Genomic DNA, 27,283 nt, shown 5'->3' with positions numbered 1-27,283 from the left:
GTCATCCTCTTAATTTCTAGGGTTCATGGTCCGGTGGGAAGATTGAATTATTGGCCTTAATTGTGAATATAAATGAGCTCACATGGCGGTCAGATCCCTATTCTAGGATCCGATCTCTCCTCTCTCAAATCAACAAAGGTATGACGAACAAGGGGGGAACTAGCTGTCAGATCCCTGTCTTAGTAGTTGTAAATAATTGTGTGGATTAATTTATCAAATGTTTTTATTCTGAGCTTGAACTACAGGGTTGCAATGTTTTGGCATCAACACTTGTTAAAATATTAGCAGGGCAATAGCATCAAATTAAGCATATATTCTGAGATGGTCTTCACATACATGCCATATTGCTGTAAATTAGTCAGGTCTGTTGGTGGATGATAGAAGTAGGGAAAATGACTGAGTTTGGTACTTTGATATGATGGAGTGACCACAACTTGCATTTGGCATTTTGGCTGACTAATGGCGAAATGGTAGTGACCCGAACGATTTCTGTGCAAATTAGTGATAGAAGAGATGAAACTTATAGGCCCAGAAACAATTAATCATACAGCATCGATGTTCTGAACAGAAATATGTGTACTTAATCTCAAGATGAATATTCTGGACAGAAATGTTGTGTGTTGAACACCTTTCTTATTTGGTCACTCCATTTTTTTCCTACAAACAAAATTAAGCTGAATGTATATCATAATAGCATTGTCCTGAGATGGGATAACTAGAGCTTGGGGTTACGGGTTTCCTGATAAGTAATGCTGCATGTGTACTAGTTAATCAGTTATCAGTCACTCCATTTTGTTAACAAAACTCATTCATAGATGGGGATATCCGAAGTCTATTTTGTGTTCTCCTTTGGTCACGGCGAAATGTGAGTCTGCATATTGTACATTAAGAATAAATAGAATGTAGCAAGAAGTCAATCCAGTCCTTTAATTTTCTCTCAAAAGAACAGTAAAAATCATTTGCCAATATGCGGTCTTCTGTTGTTACTTATGCATTATGTGCTTTGTAGATACTAGCTTCCCTATAGGCATCAAATATACTGGTTGTACTACAGTCAGAACTAAAATGTTCGGGAGAAATGTTAAGTTGTATATTTTGTAAACCTAAACTTTTGGTCTTGCTTTTCTGTTCTGAAACCTAAATAACAGGGTGATTTGGCATTGTTGCCGCTTGCATGCACATGGTCGTCTTTCCTAATTCTCCTATTTCCTGGCCAGAGGGTTTCAGAATAATTAACCCATCCATGACGTACGCAACATGGCGAGATGAGAGAGCCGTTTGTTCAGCACGGCAGAAGCTCGACCAAGGTGAATAATATAAGTTGTACAACAATAATGGCTGCAGTTTTTTTTTCTGAAATTTGACTAATAAGAAGTTCATGCCGTGGTGTTTGATTTGGATATTATTTTTCTGAATGACGAACAACTGTATTTGATAGTTCTGAATTTGGAATTTTTTAGTTGATTGTGCTTCAGTACATAGATTGAGTATATATATATATATATATATATATATATATATATATATATATATATATCATATGTGAGATTATATACGTGGAGATTAAATCCTTCTCTAGCAAAGATTAACTGAATGGTTCAAAGCTGACAAGGATTTGCTCCCATGGATGAACTAATCCCTTCAGCCTGCAGGTTGTGTGTGATCACCCAAACCCAGCAGAGACCTGCAACTGAACAGAGCCGTAGGAAGTGATATCTTTCTTGATAAGATTTTCTTGATTACATGTAATAAAGAGGGGGGGAGGAAGATTGTCTTTGAATGATTTGAGGGCCATGTGAGGAAGAAATTTTTGATAGGTATCAGCTCTCTATTGTATAACTGAATGGTCACCAGTGGACAGTACCATGTATATATTCGACCTCAAGGCGCATTCCTGGTCTGCTCTCGACTTGGCTGGCTAGGTTCCCCTGCCGCTCATCGGCATCGGCGGCACGGTGTTTGTGTTCGGCGTCCGCGTCAAGGATCACAAGCTCTACGAGCTCTGCTTCGACACGACCACCAACATGACCTGTTCTTGTACCAAAAATGACCCATCTTATGTATCAATTGATATTTATGTATGTATGTTGTGTTGTGTTCTGGTAGGGGTGTTCCAGAAGTTTAGTTCTTTTTTTTTGAAATCTCCAGATGTTTAGTTCTAATCGAAGGGGCTGGCTTAATTTTGTCATGTACTAAAATATTTGTGATGAGGATTTGTTGTGGTTGATGTTGTGTACTCAAATTTTGTGATAAGTATTAACATACCTCTTTGTCCATGTTTCGTGCATAATTAGTGATGTCCAATAGTGTATTTAAATATGTGTGGCTTTTATGAGATTAGGCATTACTGTTGTGTAGAATTGAAATCTTGAAGGACGTAATGAATGGAAAGAAATAGATGAGGTGGTTACTGTAAACGTTGTGTGACATATCTAACTTTACCAGTGGGTTATCCTGAAATTTACGTTTAAGTTGACTGAGATCCTTCCAGGGAAATCTGTGCCATCCAGCTTCAATCCAATGGCCCAGCTTTGATTTTTCTATTTTTGCACCGAAGGGACATTTTCTATACTAGTCGCTCCCGGGGCAGGAGGAAAGCTGCAGGCCCTCCTTGTGGTTATATTGCATATTCGCATTTACAGAGAAACATTTGAAGGTTCCTTGATATGACACCTCATATTTGGTAACAGTGACAACTTCAGAAACACCTGTTGGTGACCTTGCTGATAGCGACCATCCGCGGCATCATTTGTGGCGAACAACGCAGCATAGGGCGCAGGTCAGGTTTGGAGATCCCACGCTTCTACCAGCCGCAGATTATTCACGACAGCGGAATAGGCTTCAGCATCGTGGGCTTTCAGCGACCAGCTGCAGGAGACGATGCCACATTTGCTGCTTGGATGTGTCGTCGCATGGGAGGTTTGGCATTCCATCCTTCGCGAATGGCAGCATCTGGAGTGGGTATCTGACTACGACGAGCAGCTGATTTGCATGGCAGACAACAGACTCAACGCGACCGAAGGACACAAGAGACATGTGGACAGCCGTCATGTTGGTGTCGTGGTGCATCTGTCTGGCAGCGCCGCGAATGATGTGATCGTCAATGACATGGAGGTTTCAGGAGCCACTGCCCTTGACCAAACCCACGCGGAAAGAATCCGGCCTGTTTGGTTGCATGTATACATTGTTGGGCCTACATAGCATGGAATTTAAAGCACCTTTAGGCCTGGCTCGCTGGAAACGCTCAGATCGGCAGTTTCTTGTGAGCCAGGTCGAGGCGAGCGCAAGCGAACGGGCCCTTGCACGAGTGGAGACGGGAGGGATGCGAGGTGATTAGGTGAGGTCTTCTTTAATCTCTAGTAATCTTCTATCTAATATCATCTCTTCCTTGTCCCTCTGATCTACACAACTGTGGTTTGATTCGAGGTAAGCTCTACACGAGAAAGATGCATCTTAATGCTACGGTTCCATTCAGGCGATCGGTTCGCGGTTTCGTTGGTCGTAAGTTCTTAATTTTGTGTTCCTGTTTGGAGCTATTCTGGACGAATTTTGTCAGATTCGTCGCGCATAATCGATCATTTGAATTTTTTCTTTGACCAGCAGCCTAATCTCACAGTTCCTCACAACGTTCGTGTTGTAAGTTTTTGGTTTCGACGATCGTAACTTCATCTCTCTTTAAACAGCAGTCTACTGCACTGACGCCGCCATGTCGAGCTCCTATGTCCTCTGCTCAGAGCCCTCCTATTCGTCCCTCTCGACGCCGAAGCCCTTCTCCTTGATATCTTTGCCCACGTCCTACTACACTAGACTCGTTTTCGGCGTCGCTCATCTTGGCCTACTCTATGTCGTCCTCCTACTGCACTGACGCTGCAATGGCGCGCACACTGCTTTCGTGTGTCCTTTGCCTCTATGCACACTGCAGTTCGCCGCGCCGCCGACGGGGTCGATCATCTTGGCCTCCTCTCTCTCGCCCTACTACACTGGAGTCGTTTCTAGCATCGATCATCTCGGCCTCCTCTCTCGTCCACTGCACTGACGATACCATGGCGCGAGCACTGCATTCTCCTCCTTTGTCGACTGTCTTTGCGCGAGGACCGCAACTAATTCGCCGATGGTGTTGCTCGACGTGCTGCCGACGGGGTCGCTCGCCCACGACTCCATGCTCGTCATGTCGGACACGATGCCACGGCCACTATCCACCGTAGTTGCCATGGTTCGGCGCACACTGCATTTCTCCCCCCTTCCTCTGCTAGCTCTTAACCGTGTGTGCTAAGTGCAAGTGCTAGCTCTTAATCATACCTCATGCGTGCAACCAAACACCATGTCCATGTACCGCTTGGCCCAATGCAAGAAACCAAAAAAGTGCACTTGAGTATTACCTAATGCAGCGACCTAGATGCAGGCAACCAAACAACTTGTAGATGGCGCATTAGGGCCTGTTTTTGCTCAACCAGGCTGGATTGAGAAGTGTATGCCATGCAGGTACTGTTCACAACTTGAACCAAAGACGCCCTTATTGAACATGGATATATTGTTCTTAGAAGGAAAGTCTATATATTCAACAAGTTAGTACCGCCGGTTGCCCCAACGCATGTGCATCTGTAGCACCAGCAGCGGCTCATTTGTTGTCATGCCATCTTGCTGCGACCACATGCATTTGTAGTAGTTCTGACAGAAGAAGCAATACATTTTTATCAACATGAAATTTGTTTGGTAAAATCTATGAAAAATTCACCAGCAACCAATTGATTGGTACCCCACATAAGACAAGCAGGCTTGTTCCTTTCCAAAAAAAACTTCAAAAATGGAAATCACTTCTTTCATGAGTCTATATCTATACTACTATTAAATAATCAAACAAGAACTTCTTTAAGCACATCCCACAAAGCGTACACAGATCCAATACCACCGCACGATTAGGCCCACTAAAATCAATCTAACGGTTAGCCTTAACCTAAACCATTTTCTGTGTGCACTTAGCAATTTACAGTGACTGACCGTACTTCACCGTGAAGGAAAATATGAAACTCCACGCCTGAGCAATTAGGAAACTAATAATCACGGGTGCATCCTATATCTAGGAAACTAAATCAGAGTGCATCCATGCTATTAGGAAACTAATCTCAGACAAATCCATCCTATTAAAAAACTTATCTCGGATGCATCCATCCTATTAGGAAGCTAATCGTGAGCCGCCTGCCGCCATCATGCACGCTAGCCACGATGGGGGAAGCGCGAGGAGCTTCGTCTTCCTCCGGGAACACACGTGCTATCGCCGCCATCGTCTTCTGCCTGGAGGCCAGGCGCTCTTCTACCGCTACTGCGACGACTCCATCCACGTCCAGGGCATGCTCTCCGGCAACCATCGGCATCCGCGTTGACTTCAGCTCCGTTCGCAGCACCCACGCTGACAAAGTGTCTGTTCAGTGGGTGCACGTGCATTACATATTAAATAAGAATCGTGGGGCTTCAAGCAATCTAGAATTATAGATTTGAGGTTATCTTAGGTTGCGAATTGCTGTACTGAAAATGTGTAATTATATATAGCACGTACATAAGAATGCAGCAATCTTGTCTTACAAAGTAGGATCAAGAGGGATACTGAAGAAGTCAAGATGCAGAGTCTATTTCCCATGATTACTTCTCATGTTCATGTCGGCTTCCTTGGGCTTTACTTCGTACCACCATATGCATTAAACTGGACCGTATCAAGAGGTAACAACATCCCCTTGATTAGAATTGCCTTATTTGTGCTATTTGATCAGTGTGTGTTTTACATATGACGTTGTTTTACCTGGAATTAAGACGGGTTGCACCTGCCTAGGCACTATCTCCAGGGATAGGTTGGAAATCAGAATATATGATTCATTCTTGGAGAAAACTTTACACGCGTCACTTTAACATAATTGCATAGCAATCCAGTAAATTATGTAAGATTCTGTAGGAGGCAAGATATTAGAGATGTATTACTATTTCAGTTACATGATTCTATACATCTAAAACGGGTCATATGACTCTGTAACTGTTGTTAGAGAATATCTCTCGCTGTTCTGTAAAAGTATGCAATCTCTACTGCGTTCCAATAAAGAGAATTTTACCATACAGAAGGATCCAATGAAGAAACTAATAATAATGAATAACTTTTTCTGAATCAGGTATTACACTATTACAAATGTATGCTGAAGCTACTCCTTACGACAAGGAAAAAGATGATGAATGCTTTCTATCTTCACCAGTTTTGTAGCATGTTCCAAATTGTTGGCTCTTTCTTATTTGAGGATTCATCATTTTTTGTAATTTAGAAGCTGACATGAAAGCTTGATAAGGTTAAGCTTGACAAATATTCTAGAATACTTTTCCTTCCATCTTTATTTTTCTTCATAACTCATTTCAGTTTCTATACGTACAAAGCGTCTTACATCATTGTAAGTTAGTATGGTTGCCAACGCATAAACACATACAAAACCGGATAAATATTTTCTATCATGATAATTATTGGATTTCTTTTAGCCCTTCTACATTTCAATTAGTTCTTGTAAATCATCTTTATTTCATATAGAAGTCGTTGTAGTCACATATCATCTTCTATTTCCTATTATCCATAGTAGGTAGCTATATAATTTTGGCAGTCCACACAAGCAAAAAATATATATAATTTGATCCAAATTAGTACAAATATATATTTTGCTATGCAGATTAGTAGTATAAAATAAGATTCGAGAATTAAGCATCTTGAACAATATAATTGCACCGTAAGGCAGTTTATACTTTTTTTCCTGGCTACACTCGAAGAGAAGACTATACTACATGCCTATATTACTGCATTAGTAAATAATTGCTAAATTTATTTAAATGAGAATATTTCCCTGTTATTACTCTATGCAGCAACATAACCACTATTGTGTCTCGCTTTTGAAAATACAATTTGAGCGACATCAAACATTGTGTATCCATTTGATTTATATTTTTAAAAACGTTTATTTTTTTTATATTATGTGAATTCACCTGTTTTACATTTAAGACGTGCGTTGCACGTGCATGCTTACTAGTTCTTTCAGGAGTAAAGTAAGGTAAGGTCTTTAGTCACCGTTTACCTACCATTTTAGTTAGTTCTACATGTACAATTGATTCAACAACTCGAATTTGAAAGGAATTCTTTAAAAGGAAATTAGTTAAGCAACTCGAATGAATCCATCATGCATTGGTCTCAAATCCAAGGAAATATGAACGAAACCTCCCAAATCTAAACAAAGCACTAAGCATCTTTCAGATGGAAATTTACTCTTTCAGAAAACCTTTCAGAAGACAACATGTTAAGGCTCAAAATCGACGACATAGCTTGATGACCAAGACTTCATCCATTAGTCTGGACGCCTTATATGATGATAATTCCAATCACGTAACCACAGATGTGGTGATCTGTGATAGAACATGTACTCTTATTCATGCGCAGGCCCTCTCATATGACTTTGCTGCTACTCCAATGGCGACGGAAGTTGTAGTGATTTGCAATGGATTGCACATGCCTCTTGAGAGGGGGTTTTGCAGAGTAATGATTTAGAGTGACGCACAAGCTATCATCAAGATATCTGAGTCAAGCGGCTTTGATCATGCAGAGATTGCTGGAGCCTTGCGGAATAAAGAACTGAGTGGGCATTTTGACAGTTTTGGGCTGAGCTTTGTTGGACGAGATGCTAATATGGCGGCTCATCTATGTGCTAAACTGGCCACCGAGGTTAGGAAGAGATGTTTGTGGCTTAATTTTACCCCTCTACTCCTAATGAACACATTGCATTGTGATTGTATGCCTGATTAAGTTAGCAATAAAGCTCTTTTACTAACAAAAAAGTAGAAATGGCAATGTGGTCATCCCAGCATATCAAAACATTTCTGGATGTGGTGATCACCTTTTTTTTCCCATACGGTCTCAGAAAAAGGATCGGGTCCACTATCAATGGATAATGAAACAACAAATGCACAAAAAAACATCCCGGTGCAAAAACATAGCCTAAAACCGGTTTCCACCGCTAACAGCAAAAGCTAATGCACCCAATCTACTAGAAGCTGACTTAGGAGTCACATATTAGCCCAAGCAAAATGTTTTCGATCACTAGCATCATCATTAAGAAAACTCCATTGCATCGTTCCTCATCCAGTATTTCTCCATTAGTTCACCTTCACCCACTTCTTGTTCCTTATTTTCTCGAGCATTATTCACCTTGATCTTCGACACATGATTTCTTGGCTCCGCGCGCCCACCAACATGATGTGCGAGTGCTTCTCGCTTCAAAGCAACAACACCTTGTTCCAGAATCGCAAACTCTTCACATTACTTTGTAGACATGCCCAATAAAGCATAAACTGGCATGCATAATAGATGAATTCATCAAGAGATCTAGTAAACTTTTTCTCAAAACAAGCTCTATTACATAACTTGGATGGGCATGTAGTGGTTTATCGTGACGGTGATGCACTCGTGGACTTGTAGTAGAGCTGGTAGCTGCCACAACAGCTTCCCTATATGTGGGTGGCCTTGAGGCAGGCGTCGCAGAGGGGCATCTCTCCTCCATCTCCTATTAGGTCACATTTGTGGAGTCCCTCGGCGTCTACCATGACGTTGCTGTCAGGTCCCATGGCTATGGCTACTTCAAGTTCCACTCACAGAAGGACGATGAGAAAATACCTAAAGAATTATATCTCCGTGAGCATGCATGCTAAAGGTAGCAGATCAAACCCAAACGGACAAGTAAAAAAGACCAAGAGACTCACCGTCCTCTTGGGGTGGAAACCAATGTAGTCGTAGCCACACGGCCTGCAAGCAACTTTGTGGCAGGTGCGCAAGGAAGCCACGGGCGTGACCTGGTCATAGATCTAGAAGAGTTGCCCCTCCGTAACACCTGCCTCGGGGTCATCATTGAGGCCAGGAACGACTGGCTTGCGATTTTCACTGATCGTCACCAACCCATGGATATAGGAGGCGGCGGCATCATCGGAGGCAGGGCGGAACGCTTACCATTGGCAGTGGATGTTCACTAACGAGAGGAGCGAGGACTACTATACTATTGGTATTCGGTCTAGTTGTATCGACTATATAGAGTCCTCTCTGATTAGTGTCGAGTCCTCCTATCCGGTGGATGCTCTCTCCAGTATGCTTTTGCACAGGTGCTAATTAATGATATTTATTTGCTACCTATCAGATAGGCTTCGGGTGTAATTGTTAGAGGAGACGAGTATTTTTTGTGTATCTGCATGTTGGAGAGTTGCGGTAATTGGGTCCACATGCCAGTCTATATGCGCGTGATGGGCTGTTGCATGTATGTAGATATGGACTACAAATTCTTCTATTTATTTAGTGTGATATCACTACCGATTAATGTATGAGATAGAGTAGATATCACTACAAATTAATGTTTGAGATAGAGTAGATATCACTACAAATTAATGTTTGTGATAGATTAGATCAACTTTATCACATCGTGGTCAATGATCGTTGACTCATGAGGGGTCCCTCGCTGCCTTCCTTGGTCAAGGCATCTCCAACACCGACCCTTAAACCTCCCGCATCCGTCCGGACAGTGAAAACCATCCAACGTGGTCCTGTATCGGTACGAGGCGCGGTCCAGATGTATACTTTCTCCCGCAAATTGGAGACAAACATGGGGGTGTTGGGGGAGGGGGTGATGTCTACTACACAACCTTTTTCTTGTAGACGTTGTTGGGCCTCCAAGTACAGAGGTTTGTAGGACAGTAGCAAATTTCCCTCAAATGGATGACCTAAGGTTTATCAATCCGTAGGAGGCGTAGGATAAATATGGTCTCTCTCAAGCAACCCTGCAACCAAATAACAAAGAGTCTCTTGTGTCCCCAACACACCTAATACAATGGTAAATTGTATAGGTACACTAGTTCGGCAAAGAGATGGTGATACAAGTGCAATATGGATAGTAGATAATAGTTTTTGTAATCTGAAATAATAAAAACAGCAAGGTAGCAAGTGATAAAAGTGAGCGTAAACGGTATTGCAATGTGTTGAAACAAGGCCTAGGGTTCATACTTTCACTAGTGTAAGTTCCCTCAACAATGATAACATAATTGGATCACATAACTATCCCTCAACATGCAACCAAGAGTCACTCTAAAGTCACTAATAGCGGAGAACGAACGAAGAGATTATGGTAGGGTACGAAACCACCTCAAAGTTATTCTTTCCAATCAATCCGTTGGGCTATTCCTATAAGTGTCACAAACAGCCCTAGAGTTCGTACTAGAATAACACCTTAAGACACAAATCAACCAAAACCCTAATGTCACCTAGATACTCCAATGTCACCTCAAGTATCCGTGGGTATGATTATACGATATGCGTCACACAATCTCAGATTCATCTATTCAACCAACACAAAGGACCTCAAAGAGTGCCCCAAAGTTCTACCGGAGAATCGCGACGAAAACGTGTGCCAACCCCTATGCATAGGTTCATGGGCGGAACCCGCAAGTTGGTCACCTTAACATACATCAAGTGGCACGTGGTATCCCATTGTCACCACAGATATCCACGGCAAGACATACATCACGTGTTCTCAAGTCTTTAAAGACTCAATCCAATAAGATTACTTCAAAGGGAAAACTCGATTCATTACAAGAGAGAAGAGGGGGGGAAGAAACATCATATATAGGATCCAAATATAATAGCAAAGATCGCGATACATCAAGATCGTATCATCTCAAGAACACGAGAGAGAGAGAGAGATTAAAACATAGCTACTGGTACATACCCTCAGCCCCGAGGGAGAACTACTCCCTCCTTGTCATGGAGAGCGCCGGGATGATGAAGATGGCCACCGGTGAGGGTTCCCCCCCCCCTCCGGCAGGGTGACGGAACAGGGTCCCGATTGACTTTTGGTGGCTACGGAGGCTTCTAGCGGTGGAACTCCCGATCTATCTTCCATTCGGATGTTTTTAGGGTATATGGAGATATATAGGCGGAAAAGTACGTCTGGGGGGCCACGAGGGTGGAGGGCGGCGCCCAGGGGGGTGGACGCGCCCCCCTGCCTCGTGGCCTCCTCGCAGATCCCCCGACGTGCACTCCAAGTCTTCTGGGCTTCTTTCCTTCCAAAAATGAGTTCCGTGAAGTTTCAGGTCAATTGCACTCCGTTTGATTTTCCTTTTCTTCCAAACCCTAAAACAGGGTAAAAAACAGAAACTGACACTGGGCTCTGGGTTAATAGGTTTGTCCCAAAAATGATGTAAAAGTGTATAATAAAGCCCATAAACATTCAAAACAGTAGATAATATAGCATGGAGCAATCAAAAATTATAGATACGTTGGAGACGTATCAGCATCCCCAAGCTTAATTCCTGCTCGTCCTCGAGTAGGTAAATGATAAAAGAAATAATTTTTGATGCAGAGTGCTACTTGGCATAATTTCAATGTAATTCTTCTTAATTGTGGTATGAATATTCAGATCTATAAGATTTAAGACAAAAGTTCATATTGACATAAAAATGATAATACTTCAAGCATACTAACAAAGCAATCATGTCTTCTCAAAATAACATGGCCAAAGAAAGCTATCCCTACAAAATCATATAGTCTGGCTATGCTCTATCTTCACCACACAAAATATTTAAATCATGCACAACCCCGATGAGAAGCCAAGCAATTGTTTCATACTTTTGATGTTCTCAAACTTTTTCAATCTTCACGCAATACATGAGCGTGAGCCATGGACATAGCACTATAGGTGGAATAGAATGGTGGTTGTGGAGAAGACAAAAAGGGAGAATATAGTCTCACATCAACTAGGCGTATCAACGGGCTATGGAGATGCCCATCAATAGATATCAATGTGAGTGAGTAGGGATTGCCATGCAACGGATGCACTAGAGCTATAAGTGTATGAAAGCTTAACAAAAGAAAATAGTGGGTGTGCATCCAACTCGCTTGCTCACGAAGACCTAGGGCATTTTGAGGAAGCCCATCATTGGAATATACAAGCCAAGTTCTATAATGAAAGATACTCACTAGTATATGAAAGTGACAACATAGGAGACTCTCTATCATGAAGATCATGGTGCTACTTTCAAGCACAAGTGTGGTAAAAGGATAGTAGCATTGCTCCTTCTCTCTTTTTCTCTCATTTTTTATTTTTTTATTTGGGCCTTCTCTTTTTTTGTGGCCTCTTTTTTTTATTTGGGCTTCTTTGGCCTCCTTTTTTTTATTTTTCATCCGGAGTCTCATCCCGACTTGTGGGGGAATCATAGTCTCCATCATCCTTTCCTCACTGGGACAATGCTCTAATAATGATGATCATAACACTTTTATTTACTTACAACTCAAGAATTACAACTCAATACTTAGAACAAGATATGACTCTATATGAATGCCTCCGGCGGTGTACCGGGATGTGCAACGACTCATGAGTGACATGTATGAAAGAATTATGAACGGTGGCTTTGCCACAAATACAATGTCAACTACATGATCATGCTAGCAATATGACAATGATGGAGCGTGTCATAATAAACGAAACGGTGGAAAGTTGCATGGCAATATATCTCGGAATGGCTATGGAAATGCCATAATAGGTAGGTATGGTGGCTGTTTTGAGGAAGGTATATGGTGGGTTTATGGTACCGGCGAAAGTTGTGCAGTACTAGAGAGGCTAGCAATGGTGGAAGGGTGAGAGTGCGTATAATCCATGGGCTCAACATTAGTCATAAAGAACTCACATACTTATCGCAAAAATCTATTAGTTATCGAAACAAAGTACTATGCGCATGCTCCTAGGGGGATAGATTGGTAGGAAAAGACCATCGCTCATCCCCGACCGCCACTCATAAGGAAGGCAATCAATAAATCATGCTCCGACTTCATCACATAACGGTTCACCATACGTGCATGCTACGGGAATAGCAAACTTCAACACAAGTATTCTCAAATTCACAACTACTGAACTAACATGACTCTAATATTACCATCCTCATATCTCAAAACAATCATCAGGTATCAAACTTCTCTTAGTATTCAACACACTCATAAGAGAATTTTATTATTAATCTTGTATACCTAGCATATTAGGATTTTAAGCAAATTACCATGCTATTTAAGACTCTCAAAATAATCTAAGTGAAGCATGAGAGTTCATCTATTTCTTCAAAATAAAACTACGACCATGCTCTAAAAGATATAAGTGAAGCTCAATGAGTAGTCGAATAATTATGCAGCTATGTGAAGACTCTCTAACATTTAATAATTTCAGATCTTGGTATTTTATTCAAACAGAAAGAAAAGCAACAGAAAATGACATCTAAGAATAGCAAACATCATGTGAAGAAGAAAAAACTTAGGATCAACCGATACTAACCGATAGTTGTTGAAGAAGAAAGGTGGGATGCCAACCGGGGCATCCCCAAGCTTAGACGCTTGAGACCTCTTAAAATATTATATTTGGGTGCCTTGGGCATCCCCAAGCTTGAGCTTTTGTGTCTCCTTAATTCCTCCCATATCACGTTCTCCCTAAATCTCAAAAGTTTCATCCACACAAAACTCAACAAGGACTCGTGAGATAAGTTAGTATAAACCACTATATTAACCTTATAATACTCTACTGTAGCAAATCACTAAAATTATTATTAAACATTGCATACTAAATGCCTCTGTATATTTAATAGTCCTATCATCAAATAGAATTATTAAAGAAGCAAACATATGCAAACAATGCAAACATAACAGCAATCTGCCTAAACAAGATAGTCTGTAAAGAATGCAGCAACATCCATACTTCCCTAGCTCCAAAAATTATGAAATAAAATTCCCATTGTAGTAAATTTATTAGAGATTAATATTCAAAAGGTTTCAACATTGTATCACATTCTGACTTTTCTAGGGAATTATTGCAACAGCGGTAAACTTTCTGTTTTCAAACAGCAACATGTATACTTGTAACATAGGCATAGTAAAGGCTATCAATGCCACTTTTATTGAAATAAAAGATGCAAAACATTGTTATAAATAACAGCAAGAAAATCCTAACAAAATAAATTGACGCTCCAAGCAAAACACATATCATGTGGCGAATAAAAATATAGCTCCAAGTAAAGTTATCGATGAACGAAGACGAAAGAGGGGATGCCTTCCGGGGAATCCCCAAGCTTAGGCTCTTGGCTATCCTTGAATATTACCTTGGGGTGCCTTGGGCATCCCCAATCTTAGTCTCTTGCCAAAACTTGAAAACTTCACAACAAAAAACGTAACAGAAAACTCGTAAGCTCCGTTAGTATATGAAAATGAATCACCACTTCAAGGTACTGTAATGAACTCATTCTTTATTTATATTGGTGTCAAACCTACTGTATTACAATTTCTCTATGGTTTATAAACTATTTTACTAGCCATAGATTCATCAAAATAAGTAAACAACACATGAAAAACAGAATCTGTCAAAAACAGAACAGTCTGTAGTAATCTGTAGCTAGCGCAAGATTTGGAACCCCAAAAATTCTAAAATAAATTTCTGGACGTGAGGAATTTATATATTAATCATCTGAAAAAAGAATTAACTAATTAGCACTTTCAAAATAAAAATGACAGCAGTTCTCGTGAGCGCTAAAGTTTCTGTTTTTTACAGCAAGATCAACAAGACTCTCCCCAAGTCTTCCCAAAGGTTCTACTTGGCACAAACACTAATTAAACACATAAAACCACATATAAACAGAGGCTAGATGAATTACTTATTACTAAAACAGGAGCAAAAATCAATGAACTAAAATAAAATTGAGTTGCCACCCAACAAGCGCTATCGTTTAATGCCCCTAGCTAGGCATGATGATTTCAATGATGCTCACATAAAAGATAAGAATTGTAACGTAAAGAGAGCATCATGAAGAATATGACTAGCGCATTTAAGTCTAACCCACTTCCTATGCATAGGGATTTTTTGAGCAAACAACTTGTGGGAACGAGAATCAACTTGCATAGGAATGTAAATCAAGCATAACTTTAAGATTTTAAGCACATAGAGAGGAAACTTGATATTATTGCAATTCCTACAAGCATATATTCCTCCCTCATAATAATTTTTAGTAGCATCATGAATGAATTCAACAATACAGGTACGTACCTTTAAAATTCGGGGCCCCGTGCAAAATGAAAATTAGGGCCTTTATTTAAAAAATATAAATTAAAATATTATCAGAGTCAAATCTATTTAGAGGGGTGAAAGGATGGATACCATATATGGCATCACATGCAGAGGGAGGGAGGGAGGGAGGGAGAGAGAGAGAGAGAAAGATACGTGAGATTGGCCTGAAGGGTTTTTGTAACACCCCGGATATGACTTTCCCAATATGTATTCCAACTCTTGCCGTTTCCGGCTTTAAGTTCTTTTATTTTCTCGGGTTCGGGTCTTTGTCTCCGTGTGTTGTTATCGTTGTCATGCATCTCATTTCATGTCACCATGTGCATTGCATTTGCATACGTGTTCATCTCATGCATTCGAGCTTTTTCCCCGTTGTCCGTTTTAGATTCCGGCGCTTTGTTCTCCTCCGGTGGTCATTTCTACCTTTCTTTCGTGTATGGGGATTAAACATTTCCGGATTGGACCAAGACTTGCCAAGCGGCCTTGATTTACTACCGGTAGACCGCCTGTCAAGTTTCATACCATTTGGACTTCGTTTGATACTCCAACGGTTAACCGAGGGACCGAAAAGGCCTCGTGTGTGTTGCAGCCCAACACCCCTCCAAGTTGGCCCAAAACCCTCTCCATCATCTAGAGCGTTCGATCATGATCGCGTGGCCAAAAACCGCACCTCATTTGGACACTCCTAGCTCCCTCTATGCCTATATAAAGACCCCTCCGAAATTCTCCTTCTCCTTCCCCCCGAAACCCTAGATCCATTCCATCCGCCGCCTCCGGACAAAAAAACCGCCGACGGACATGTCCAGTTCCACCCCGCCGCCGCCACGTGTCGCCACCTGATACGCCGCCGCCCGGTGCCCACTTCGCCGCCGCGCGGGCCCGCCTGGGCCCGGGGAGAGCCCTCCCGGCCCACATCGTCGCGCCCCGCCGCTCGTTGCCGTCCGCCGCCCGCGCCTGCCTTCCCCGATGCCGGCAGGCCCCGCCGACGCCACCGCCTCGCTCGGCCCCCGCTCCGGCCGCCGCCTCCCGGCTCGCTCCGGCCGCCGCCGCCGCGCCGCAGCGCGCCCCCGTCGGCGCCTCTCACCGCCGCCGTGGCCCTAGCGCCGCCCCGGCCCGGATCCGGCGAGATCCGGCCGGCCCCCGCTTCCCCGACGAGCTCCGGCGTCCTCCAACTCCATCCTCGGCGATCCTCATTTTGCGTGCTCCGGCGAGATCCGATCCAGATCTGAAAAACAATAGGGTGGACCCCTTGTTTTTTTCCTAAGTCTGCAGTTCATATGCTCCTGTTCATCGCATCGTAACTTTGCATCCGTAGCTCCGTTTTGGGCATATAGCATATCAAAATGTTCGTCTCAGAGAGCACATCATTTCACTCCACTGCATCATTTTCATTTGAGTTCATCTTGATGCCCAAAATGCTGTTAGAAGAGTGCTACTTGAGATAATTGTCAGATCTACTACTCCATTTAGATATTTGTCATTTTTGCCATGGTTATTGTGTGCATGATATGCCCATGAGCTCTACATATGTTTTGTTAAGGATTTTGCCATCTTTCCAGAGGTGCAACCCATGTATTTTTGTGATGTTTGTGGTGACTAGCACAAGCTTGCGAAGTGAGGCACTTGGTAATTCTGATTTCAGGGACTTCGCATTTCCACTAAGTCCTTGATCTGTTTATCTCATGTTGCCATATGTTCATGTTGTTTCCTAGTGATACGTGCCTCTTTTGAGGATGATCAGTAAGGATGTTTTGTTGATCTTGTAGTGTTATATCCATCCATGTCTTTGTTTGAAATTATGGAGCACCCTAACTTGAGTCAATCGAGCTCTACTTTTGCTACTTCGTGAATCTGGGCAGATTGTCTACTTGTTAGCGATTTTGCCGTGGATGTTGTAGTTGATCCGTGCATGCTATGTTATTGTTCTTGCCATTTCTAGATTGTATTTTGTGTATTCTTGATGGGTGTATGCTGAGATTATCATGACTTGCTCCATAGTGAGTGCATCTAGCTCGTAAACATGCCTACTTAATATCTGTTTTCAGCATGCTCCAGTTTTCACTAAGTTTGAGAACTGATTATGTTTTTGCCATGTTCACATGCTTGCAATTGTATTTTCTGATCCCTTTTGGCTCAAGGTTACTAAGGGGCTTTTGTTAAGCTCTTTGAGTAGCTCCATGCCATGCTTTACTTTGCCATGTTCAGGTCCTGTAGCATGTAGTTTTGTTACTCCGAAGTGTGCTACCTGATCTGAAATTCCACACAAGTGTTAATTTCACTAAGTCTGAAATCTGCTTGCCATATGCATTTTGCCATGCTTGTTTGAACCTGTTATTGGATGAATTGGCCGTAGCTCAGTGCTAGACTTTTGTTAAGCATCATGAATGCATCCCTGCCATGTATTTTGTTGTCATGTTTGGGTGCTGTAGCTTGTTCATCTCTTTGCATTTAGATGGCTACTTGCTGTAAATCGCAGACCGTGGTCATATTTGAATTGCTTGCCATTTCCAAACCGTAACTCCGATTCCGGCGTTCTTTATATCGTTTTCAAGCGATTTCATCTCATCTTTCCAGTGGCACACTTGGATTCCCAAGTTGAGGCCATATTCATGCATCCCTTGTCAAATCTTGAATATGCATCCCGCATCGCATCCCGCATAGCATACCATCCTTGCATCATATTGTTTGATCCTTGCACGTGGTTGATTGTGTCCTTGTTGCTTGTTTGTCTTGTTTGGGTAGAGCCGGGAGACGAGTTCGCTAATGAGGAGCCCGTTGAGTTTGCTTTCGAGGATCCAGTCAACTCTGACAACTTTGCAGGCAAGATGATCATACCCTCGAAATCACTACTATCTTTGCTTTGCTAGATTGCTCGCTCTTTTGCTATGCCAATGCTACGATGCCTACCACTTGCTTTCAAGCCTCCCAAATTGCCATGTCAAACCTCTAACCCACCATGTCCTAGCAAACCGTTGATTGGCTATGTTACCGCTTTGCTCAGCCCCTCTTATAGCGTTGCTAGTTGCAGGTGAAGATTGGAGACCGTTCCTTGTTGGAACATTTGTTTACTTGTTGGGATATCATTATATTATCTTGTTATCTTAATGCATCTATATACTTGGTAAAGGGTGTAAGGCTCGGCCTCTCGCCTAGTGTTTTGTTCCACTCTTGCCGCCCTAGTTTCCGTCATATCGGTGTTATGTTCCTGGATTTTTGCGTTCCTTACGTGGTTGGGTTATAATGGGAACCCCTTGATAGTTCGCCTTGATTAAAGCTTTTCCAGCAATGCCCAACCTTGGTTTTACCATTTGCCACCTAGCCTCTTTTTCCCTTGGGTTTCCGGAGCCCGAGGGTCATCTTATTTTAACCTCCCCCCCCCCCCCGGGCCAGTGCTCCTCTTAGTGTTGGTCCACCTGTCAGCTGTCGGTGGCCACCAGGGGCAACTCTGGGCTGGCCTACCCGTACCTAAGACAATCTGAGTGTGCCCTGAGAAAGAGATATGTGCAGCTCCTATCGGGATTTGTCGGCACATTCGGGCGGTGTTGCTGGATTAGTTTTAACCTGTCGAAGTGTCTTGAAGAACCGAGATACCGAGTCTGATCGGAACGTCTTGGGAGGAGGTCTATTCCTTCGTTGACCGTGAGAGCTTGTCATGGGCTAAGTTGGGACTCCCCTGTAGGGATTTGAACTTTCGAAAGCCATGCCCGCGGTTATGGGCAGATGGGAATTTGTTGATGTCCGGTTGTAGATAACTTGAACCTTAACTTAATTAAAATGAATCAACAGTGTGTGTTACCGTGATGGCCTCTTCTCGGCGGAGTCAGGGAAGTGGACACGGTGTTGGAGTAATGCTTGCGCAGGTTGCTCTCTAGTTTCTCGCTCGCGCTTTGCCTCCTCTTCTCACTCTCTTTTGCGAACAGGATAGCCACCATATTTGCTAGTCGCTTGCTGCAGCTCCACATATTTACCTTGCCTTACCTATAAGCTTAAATAGTCTTGATCGCGAGGGTGCGAGATTGCTGAGTCCCTGTGGCTCACAGATTACTATTACACCAGATGCAGGGCCTGATGATTCCGCTCCAGGTGACGCGCTCAAGCTCAAGTGGGAGTTCGACGAGGACTCTCAACGATACTATGTTTCCTTTCCTGATGATCAGTAGTGGTGCCCAGTTGGGGGTGATCTGGACCGTGTCGCATGTTGGGTTATCTTTTATTTTGGCGCCGTAGTCGGGTCATGAATGTTTGAATGATGTAATGTTATTTATGTACCTTGATTGACGTGGCGAGTGTAAGCCAACTATGTTATCTCCCCTTTTATTATCTATATTACATGGGATGTTGTGAAGATTGCCTAACTTGCGACATATGCCTTCAATGCGATTATGCCTCTAAGTCGTGCCTCGACACGTGGGATATATAGTCGCATCGAGGGTGTTACAGTTTCCAATGTAGTCCTTGGATTTTAGGGTGAGTCCTTTTCATTTATGTTGCTCTTAAAGGCCCATTAGTACCTAATCTCTTGACCAGTAATAATACTAATCTCTAATTTGGGGCCCCCTGGAATTTGGAGGCCCTGTGCAACCGCTCCAGCTGCACATGCCAAGATACGGGCCTGCAACAATATAACCAGCACCTAAAGCATTCTTTTCATGATCTACAAGCATAGAAAATTTACTACTCTCCACACAAGCAAAATTCTTCTCATGAAGAATAGTGGGAGCAAACTCAACAAAATAACTATCATGTGATTGAAAATTAAGATCAAGATGACAAGTTTCATGGTTATCATTATTCTTTAAAGCATACGTGTCATCACAATAATCATCATAGATAGGAGGCATGCTTTTATCATAGTAAATTTGCTCATCAAAACATGGGGGACAAAAAATATCATCTTCATCAAACATAGCTTCCCCAAGCTTGTGGCTTTGCATATCATTAGCATCATGGATACTCGAGGAATTCATACTAACAACATTGCAATCATGCTCATCATTCAAAGATTTAGTGCCAAACATTTTATAGATTTCTTCTTCTAGCACTTGAGTACAATTATCCTTTCCATCATACTCACGAAAGATATTAAAAAGGTGAAGCGTATGAGACAAACTTAATTCCATTTTTATAGCTTTATTTTATAAACTAAACTAGTGATAAAAACAAGAAACTAAAAGACTCGATTGCAAAATCTAAAGATATACCTTCAAGCACTCACCTCCCCGGCAAGACGCCAGAAAAGAACTCGATGTCTACTACACAACCTTCTTCTTGTAGACGTTGTTGGGCCTCCAAGTGCAAAGGTTTGTAGGACAGTAGCAAATTTCCCTCAAGTGGATGACCTAAGGTTTATCAATCCGTAGGAGGCGTAGGATGAAGATGGTCTCTCTCAAGCAACCCTGCAACCAAATAACAAAGAGTCTCTTGTGTCCCCAACACATCTAATACAATGGTAAATTGTATAGGTGCACTAGTTCGGCGAAGAGATGGTGATACAAGTGCAATATGGATAGTAGATAATAGTTTTTGTAATCTGAAATAATAAAAATAGCAAGGTAGCAAGTGATAAAAGTGAGCGTAAACGGTATTGCAATGTGTTGAAACAAGGCCTAGGGTTCATACTTTCACTAATGTAAGTTCCCTCAACAATGATAACATAATTGGATCACATAACTATCCCTCAACATGCAACAAAGAGTCACTCTAAAGTCACTAATAGCGGAGAACGAATGAAGAGATTGTTGGGTAACGTAGCAGAAATTCAAAAAATTTCCTACGTGTCACCAAGATCTATCTATGGAGAAACCAGCAACGAAGGGAAGGAGAGTGCATCTACATACCCTTGTAGATCGCTACGCGAAAGCGTTCAAGAGAACGGGGTTGATCGAGTCGTACTCGTCGTGATCCAAATCACCGATGATCCTAGTGCCGAACGGACGGCACCTCCGTGTTCAACACACCTACAGCCCGGTGACGTCTCCTATGCCTTGATCCAGCAAGGAGAGAGGGAGAGGTTGAGGAAGACTCCATCCAGCAGCAGCACAACGGCGTGGTGGTGATGGAGGAGCGTGGTACTCCAGCAGGGCTTCGCCAAGCACCGCAAGAGACGAGGAGGGAGAGGGGTAGGGCTGCGCCAAGAAGGAGAGGAACTCGTGTATGTTGGGCAGCCCAAACCTCAAGTATATATAGGGGGAGGGGAGGGGCTGCGCCCCCACCTAGGGTTCCCTCCCTAGGGGTGGCGGCAGCCCCCCAGATCCCATCTGGGTGGCGGCCACAAGGGGGAGAGGGGGAGGCGCACCTGGGGTGGGCCTTAGGGCCCATCTGCCCGAGGGTTTGCCCCCCTTCCCTCTTGGAGGCGCCTTGGGCCTTGGTGGGGGGCGCACCAGCCTACCTGGGGCTGGTCCCCTCCCACACTTGGCCCATGCAGCCCTCCGGGGCTGGTGGACCCCTGGACCCCTCCGGTGGTCCCGGTACACTACCGGTAAAACCCGAAACTTTTCCGGTGACCAAAACAGGACTTCCATATATAAATCTTTACCTCCGGACCATTCCGAAACTCCTTGTGACGTCCGTGATCTCATCCGGGACTCCGAACAACATTCGGTAACCACGTATATCTATTCCTTATAACCATAGTGTCATCGAACCTTAAGTGTGTAGACCCTACGGGTTCGGGAACCATGCAGACATGACCGAGATAACTCTCCGGTCAATAACCAACAGCGGGATCTGGATACCCATGTTGGCTCCCACATGTTCCAAGATGATCTCATCGGATGAACCATGATGTCAAGGACTTAATCAATCCCGTATACAATTCCCTTTGTCTAGTGGTACGATACTTGCCCGAGATTCGATCGTCGGTATCCCGATACCTTGTTCAATCTCGTTACCGGCAAGTCTCTTTACTCGTTCCGTAACACATCATCCCGTGATCAACTCCTTGATCACATTGTGCACATTATGATGATGTCCTACCGAGTGGGCCCAGAGATACCTCTCCGTCACACGGAGTGACAAATCCCCGTCTCGATTCGTGCCAACCCAACAGACACTTTCAGAGATACCTGTAGTGTACCTTTATAGCCACCCAGTTACGTTGTGACGTTTGGCACACCCAAAGCACTCCTACGGTATCCGGGAGTTGCACAATCTCATGGTCTAAGGAAATGATACTTGACATTAGAAAAGCTTTAGCAAACGAACTACATGATCTTGTGCTAGGCTTAGGATTGGGTCTTGTCCATCACATCATTCTCCTAATGATGTGATCCCGTCATCAACGACATCCAATGTCCATGGTCAGGAAACCGTAACCATCTATTGATCAACGAGCTAGTCAACTAGAGGCTTACTAGGGACATGGTGTTGTCTATGTATCCACACATGTATCTGAGTTTCCTATCAATACAATTCTAGCATGGATAATAAACGATTATCATGAACAAGGAAATATAATAATAATCAATTTATTATTGCCTCTAGGGCATATTTCCAACAGAGATTATGGTAGGGTACGAAACCACCTCAAAGTTATTCTTTCCAATCAATCCGTTGGGCTATTCCTATAGGTGTCACAAACAGCCCTAGAGTTCGTACTAGAATAACACCTTAAGACACAAATCAACCAAAACCCTAATGTCACCTAGATACTCCAATGTCACCTCAAGTATCCGTGGGTATGATTATACGATATGCGTCACACAATCTCAGATTCATCTATTCAACCAACACAAAGGACCTCAAAGAGTGCCCCAAAGTTCTACCGGTGAATCACGACGAAAACGTGTGCCAACCCCTATGCATAGCTTCATGGGCAGAACCCGCAAGTTGGTCACCTTAACATACATCAAGTGGCACGTGGTATCCCATTGTCACCACAGATATCCACGGCAAGACATACATCAATTGTTCTCAAGTCTTTAAAGACTCAATCCGATAAGATTACTTCAAAGGGGAAACTCGATTCATTACAAGAGAGAAGAGGGGGGAAGAAACATCATAGGATCCAAATATAATAGCAAAGCTCGTGATACATCAAGATCGTATCATCTCAAGAACACGAGAGAGAGAGAGAGAGATCAAACACATAGGTACTGGTAGATACCCTCAGACCCGAGGGAGAACTACTCCCTCCTCGTCATGGAGAGCGCCGGGATGATGAAGATGGCCACCGGTGAGGGTTCCCCCCCCCTCTGGCAGGGTGCCGGAACAGGGTCCCGATTGACTTTTGGTGGCTACGGAGGCTTCTGGCGGCGGAACTCCCAATCTATCTTGCGTTCGGATGTTTTTAGGGTATATGGAGATATATAGGCGGAAAAAGTACGTCAGGGGGGCCACGAGGGGCCTATGAGGGTGGAGGGCGCGCCTAGGGGGGTGGGCGTGCCCCCCTGCCTCATGGCCTCCTCACAGATCCCCCGACGTGCACTCCAAGTCTTTTGGGCTTCTTTCCTTCCAAAAATGAGTTCCGTGAAGTTTCAGGTCAATTGGACTCCGTTTGATTTTCCTTTTCTTCGAAACCGTAAAACAGGGTAAAAACAGAAACTGGCACTGGGCTCTGGGTTAATAGGTTAGTCCCAAAAATGATGTAAAAGTGTATAATAAAGCCATAAACATTCAAAACAGTAGATAATATAGCATGGAGCAATCAAAAATTATAGATACATTGGAGACGTATCAGGGGGCTTTGCGGGAGTCCGGACCGCTCCCACGCCCGCTTCTGACCGCCCTGGCCCACCCAAAACACCTTCCCAATCTCGTGCGCTTCCCGCCCGGTGCCAACTGCCCACATTCATGCCACTGTAGAGCGCGCCACTCCACATATTGAAGCGGTGCACCACCCGCTGCATGCCTGGCTGAACACGCCTCCTCGCCGCATTCAAAGGCCGCCATGAAACCCGTGTGAAAGCTGAGGAACCTACTCTAGCCAGACGTTCGTTCATGAGCGAGCCGACATTAAACGCAACGTCGGGCAAGCTCCTCCCATCTGCCCTCTATTTAAACAACGCCAGACGCTGGGCAAGAATCGCACCACCCCGCCACTTCCCGTCTCATCCTTCCACAATTTTCTCCACCCTTCTGATGCCATCTAATGAGCAGGAAGAGCAGTTCTCCGGCATAAAAGCCAGCTCGGTGTCCTCCCGAGCCCGCTGAATATGAGTGAGGCAGCTCGCTGCTCCACCTCTCTCGCCTGGCCTGACGGAGCAAGTTGCCACCCCAAGACAGCGCGTGGTTCACCACCTCACCACTCCAAGCCAGCTCATGGGGGAGCGGCCATTTGCTCCAGGACGACACAGGCATCGTCGCAGCCGTGGCGACGCCGTGTCGTACCGCGCCTCCCGTGCCTATGTTGCCCCTCCCATGCCTACAACTGCGCCATCCGCCATCAACGCGCGCGTAGCCACTCCCTGCCGGCAGAGAAAGAAGCCGGCTGCACGGAGATCGACGAGTCGGTGGATGGCGCGTCCGTGTCCGCCACCAACATTGAGGTAAACTAGAACACAGGAGGCTACCACTGCTTGGGTCCCAGGAAGGCCACCGCTGGCACGTCGCCGGCTTGTATAGCCGGTGACCTGTCCGATTCTTCTTTATCTCAGACCATCATCGGCCCCACCTGGGCTCCACGAAAGCGGAGCTCCCCTTCCCCTCCAGCTGAAGAACCCTCTTTGCCACTCCGATGAGCGGTGTAGCCGGACATAGGGAAGAATATACCTCCGGGGCTCCCGGCAGTCAGGGGAGCGGGCTGTTGGACATGGGGAAGACAAAGGGATCCGCTGTGTCTGGCCGTAAACTAGTGTAGTGTTTCCATGTCGTGGGAGTGGAGCTCCTAGCGACTGTATGTCCAAAATATAACTGTTTTCGTCCGGTTTGTATGAAATCCGTCATGTTTATATGAAATCCACCCATGTTTGCATGAATTTCATCCAGTTTTGTTGAAAAAGTGTTTGCAATGTATGCGGCTATGGTTGGATGGCGGCCTCCCGCTTCTGTGTCCGTGGATGGATGCGGGAGGAAATTTGCTGGTCGCCATTGGAGATGCCCTCAAGCCTGCGTTTGGGCGGGTGTAAGGTGTCTCGCCATGGGTACATACAAAGTATTGTAGGATTTCTGGTCAATCGAACGGGAAAGTCTCCGGGTGTGGAAACATTTACTACTCCATCATGATTTATAAGTCTCACACATATTTCAATATAAACATTGAAAATTAATTTATTCAACGAAATATTAGTTATATGTCACAAAAACAAAACGTTAGATCCACATTCTAAATAAGTTTTCAATGGTATAGTTTTTGTGACATATAACTCCTATTTTATTGATAAATCAACGTACATTTTTTATTGAAATGCGTGAGACTTGTGAACCATGATAGAGGCCAAACACCACGAATGACAGAATTTATCCCCAAGGTATCTCTGACAAAATGTTAATCTAATGTCACTTATCAGCATGTGTTCCAAGTCATAGCAATATCCAACCAATAATCCAATGAAAAATGTAATCATATCATTTCCACTTACTCCATAAGCAATAATATCAAATATGATCATATGAAAATATAGCTAATGACCCTACTAATCCGATGGTAACATGCCAATATCCAACTTGCAAACTACTAGTCACAAGAAATCCAAGCAATAACATGGCAGTAGATAATTCTAATAACTCCTCCAAGAATGCCATGAATAAATCATCATCAAGTAATTCAAACTAAATCAAGTTTTATTATATTAAATCATGGAATTGCATTGCAATTATGCAAGTGGAGGTTGTGGCTCGCCTTGCTCCAAGCGAGTGTTGCAAATACTCCTGGTCGTTATCAAACATTGCTAACACTCTAGAAAACAATATTAACAAGCAAAATAAATAACCACATTAAGAAAATTCTTTGTCTAGAAATCTTAGACAGCAAATAAAATTGCAAAACTCTACCAGAAAATAAAGGAGGTCGCAAGAAAAATAATGCAAAAAGAATCAGCTCATTTGGACTTGTAGTTTAGGAGCAATGGATGGTCAAAGTGGATTAAAATATCTTTAAATTGGATTTTCCGGAATCTCCATGGGCTAACGTCTTTCGACGTAAACAAGGAATCCGCCTTCACTTAAAAATGGTTCGGAGGGGGGCAGAGTGGCTGGTTGGTGGGACCACCCCGTCAAACATGATATTTGAGATTGAAGTGTTTGAAAATATTTGGATATATCTTCAAACATGATATTTACGAATAGGAGATTAAATTGAAGAAACCATTGTTAACAATGACAAAAGCAACATGTGGGCATGGATCAAAACAAGGGATATTTACTTTGACAGTCTAAAATTTGTGATGTATCTTGAGTCCAAACTGTAACGACTCTCATGTTTAATGACAATTGAGGTGTTTGGAAGTATTGTTTGAATACATCCTCAAACATAATATCTTTGAAAATTAAGTGAATAAAATAAAAAAAATTGTGTGGCTTGGGGGTTTGGGGTTATTATCTGTTAGTGTATTTCACCTAAGCATCCTAGTCAATATCTCCTCAAGATGAGATCAAGTTACACCAATATCATGCTGAAGTTAAACCATCTTGATGACTTAAAAAAATGACAACAAAACGGTGGAGAATGGTTGAATTGTTGGGATATGTGAATAATTATTCCAACTATATTTGAAAATCCAGCAAATAATGTGGAAAGAAGATAAGAAAAAAAACCAAATGTGACGATGGAAAGAAAAACCTGCAAATGACGAGATAAGGGAGGCAGAAGAAAAAGAGATTGCGGTGAGCGTGGATCGAACACGCGACCTTCAGATCTTCAGTCTGACGCTCTCGCAACTGAGCTATCCCCGCTTCATGTATTTTTTTGTTAGTCCTAAGTATTTATTTTATGATTCTGACTCACTTCATATTTGCCTTCGTACTTACATTTACGCTCTTCAAATTTTGTTGCTCATGCAGACCCCATAATCTCCACGTAGCAGCGACCAGCCAATGTACATCTGTACTACGCGTCCCTTGGAACCTTAGCATAGACTTCTCGACATGTATTTATTTGCACGCAATACATACATAAAAACCGTAGCAGCGACCAGACAATGTCTTTTTTGTCTTGGAACATCTGTACTACGCGTCCCATGGAACCGTAGCAGCGACCAGACAATGTC

At 43.3% G+C, this 27,283-nt stretch overlaps 1 long non-coding RNA gene and 1 other non-coding gene across 2 annotated transcripts; both read right to left on the bottom strand.

Moving 5' to 3' along the window:
* Positions 1-7,866: 7,866 nt before the first annotated feature.
* On the bottom strand, positions 7,867-9,241 carry LOC147961437 (uncharacterized). The gene is made up of 2 exons (XR_015611844.1): positions 8,770-9,241; positions 7,867-8,683 (listed from the first exon to the last, which is right to left on the bottom strand). It is a non-coding gene; the product is annotated as an uncharacterized LOC147961437 (long non-coding RNA).
* Positions 9,242-26,896: 17,655 nt separating this feature from the next.
* Positions 26,897-26,969, bottom strand: TRNAF-GAA (transfer RNA phenylalanine (anticodon GAA)). The gene has a single exon. It is a non-coding gene; the product is annotated as a tRNA-Phe (tRNA).
* Positions 26,970-27,283: the final 314 nt, after the last annotated feature.

This window comes from Triticum urartu, chromosome 7A, assembly GCF_056163025.1.
Source record: "Triticum urartu cultivar PI428250 chromosome 7A, HENAU_Tu73, whole genome shotgun sequence".
Lineage (NCBI taxonomy): Eukaryota > Viridiplantae > Streptophyta > Magnoliopsida > Poales > Poaceae > Triticum > Triticum urartu.
The sequence above is the reverse complement of the archived record's forward strand: the minus strand, read 5'-3'. Positions and strand labels throughout refer to the sequence as shown.